The sequence below is a fragment of the Notothenia coriiceps genome, unplaced genomic scaffold (genome assembly GCF_000735185.1).
Source record: "Notothenia coriiceps isolate Sejong01 unplaced genomic scaffold, NC01 NC01_scaffold00037244, whole genome shotgun sequence".
In the NCBI taxonomy this organism is placed as follows: domain Eukaryota; kingdom Metazoa; phylum Chordata; class Actinopteri; order Perciformes; family Nototheniidae; genus Notothenia; species Notothenia coriiceps.
The window spans coordinates 16200119-16203067 of NW_011369945.1; positions in this window are offsets into that span (position 1 = coordinate 16200119).

Here is a 2949-nt window from a genome sequence, read left to right on the forward strand (position 1 = left end):
CTTTCCGACGTCACTGACCTGTCCCAGCAGCTCGGGCAGCCCCAGCACCTGTCCCGTGAAGACGCCGAAGCAGATCAGAATGGCGTTGAACTGGCCAATGGATCCTCGGATATGTCTCGGCGTGATTTCTCCCAGGTACATTGGGAGGGCGCAGAGAGCTATACCTGTCGAGAAAACAATAACATATTGTTTTCAAAAGATCAAGACCTATGTTTAATATGATACCGATCAAATTATAGAGGGAACATCACACCTTACGTGATACCGCTCCTCGAGTGCAAAGTGGCTGCTATGAATAGGTAAAGCTGTAGGAACAAATATCCCTACTTATTGTTCCTTTAATCTTGAGAATATGTCCAAATTGTTTCTGAATCTGTTATGTGTTAATACAGAAATACAAAGAGATTGCCAACTACTTCAACACCACTTTGACAGTAGGAAGCAATTGTTGTAATTGGAGAAATGCTGACCTTTCCTCAATCGTGTGGCAATGTTATGGGTACTTGTGTAGATGACTTATGCATTAAAAATTGGGGTATCTGCATATAATAAGGATACTTCTTCAAGTGAGAGTGCTGAGTAGGAAATTGTTCCTGAGGCCTTTAACACTAAGGTCTCAAACCCGCTTGATGGTTTCCACTTGTTTAATGGTAAGATGAGATAAGAGGTTTGTGGGGAGTGTTATTCAAGTGCAAAATGGATACACACTACTTCAATGTAATACAATACCCAAAAGGCAGAGTTATAATTAACACACAGTAAAAGACGTACAAAATTGCACAGGCCTTGTTTTCTAAGAGGCTTGTCTGGAGTTGAGGACTTGTCAGACTTGCAAATGAGGTGTAAATATCACACTCACTCACTTTCTATCAGAAGCTGGTCAAAGTGAAGCACTGTCTGACAACAATTTGATCTCCTGATAATGTGTGTCTGCAGGTGACGCAACCCACCATCACAGTGATAATTGAGTGCTGATGTAAAGCTCCTTCTTAATAATCTCAGGAGGGAAAGTTAAAACTGTAATCAAAGTTTTACTGACAGCTGTGTGAATTCAGATGTGTCAAGTTAACCACCATCAATATCTGTCATTTCCCATAGATCTTCTCCCTTGGGGCGGGCCTACACGCCTGTTTTTGATTGTTCTGATGTGCTTCTTGATTATTGCTCACTTAAAAGAAGTAAAGCATTTGATCTTATTTGAAGCTGCTGATGAAATGAAGAAGATAGTGTTTCTCTGAGGCAGAGTTCAGGTAAATGTGTGTTACTGTTTGGAGTCTGTTCAGCTGGGATCGAGGCTGTTATAAGCTCAAAGGGAATTCTGTTTGACGGTAAAGATGGTTCATATCTTTGATGAACAATAGGAAAATTGATTGGTTATAGAAACACAAAGCATTAAAGGTCGGGTAGGTAATTTTGGAGAAACCAGCTCGAGTGCGCTAGAATTTGAAAATACACAGCCGGAAAAATATCTGCCAGTTCCTTACAGAGCCCCTCCCCCAACACACACGAATGCGCACATGATCAATGAGGGCACGAGATAAGTTTGTAGATGGAAGGCTGACAGGCAGGTAGGCCATCCAGTTATTTTAGCCGGGCCGACACAGAGGGGACACATGTTTATGAATAAAAAACGTGGATTTTGCATAATAGGTGACCTTTACAATTGTGATTTGAATCCAAAATGTGATGGATTATCCTTTAACCAAGTGTCCTGAAAATTAGGTCAGTGTTTTTCTGTAATCCGGCTGACAAACAAACCAGAGGTAAACAATAAGCTTCTAATCCTCCCTGCAGTAATTTGCTCTACACTGGCTTTTGTTGTGAGTAGAAGCCATACTTTTCCAGCCCAGTAAACACTTACCAGAGTCCACCCCGATAATGAATCGACCAATGATGAGCATCTCAAACGATTTGGCACTTTCACCCAGGGACAGCAGCAGCACAGCTATTAGAGCGAAGATGTTATTCAGCAGCAAGGTTCCCTTTCTGAAGCCAGAGCAGAATAAGGTTTTAAAAAGAGAGAAACATCACATTCAGGCAGAGGATAAAATGATCCTACATAAATGTTTCATAAATCCTAATATCTGCACATTTATATTGTATTCATTTTTGTTTAATTGTAGAAATGTGCAAATAAATTACTTGTGATATAATTTATTTAAAAAGCAGAACCACAGCTACGTAGCTTGTCTACATCCTGAAAAGTTGATTTAAAAAATATAGCAATGCAATAAAAAATAATAACTTAATGATTAGAAAACACCAAGATAAACTGTAGCTTTGCAAGATTGGAAAAACTAAACCCAGAGACATTATTACATTTTCTTGAAAACGTTCCTATAAAAAAAGGTTTAAGGAAGGGACATTTGAACATGGTGTTGGAAGCAAAAAACATTTGATCTTGAAGATGATAAGGAGAAGAGTTTAAAAGAGGCGTACTACTCTTTATAGCCAGCAAAGAAGAAAGAAAGAAATCATTAGCCGCTTTCACACCAAGTACTTTGCCGTACTTAGTGCCAGCACTTAGCGTTCACACCGGAGTGCTTTTCACTGAGGGAAGATTACGCAAATGAGCCGCTGACGTCACTTCGTCTTCTTCTGCTTTGGGTTACCCAAAGCAGAAGAAGACGAAGTGACGTCAGCGGCTCATTTGCGTAATCTTCCCTCAGTGAAAAGCACTCCGGTGTGAACGCTAAGTGCTGGCACTAANAACCCAAAGCAGAAGAAACGAAGTGACGTCAGCGGCTCATTTGCGTAATCTTCCCTCAGTGAAAAGCACTCCGGTGTGAACGCGATTGGTACTTAGTTCCATGGGTGGCACTAAGTACCGGGGCACTAAGTACGGCAAAGTACTTGGTGTGAAAGCGGCTAATGATTTCTTTCTTTCTTCTTTGCTGGCTATAAAGAGTAGTACGCCTCTTTTAAACTCTTCTCCTTATCATCTTCAAG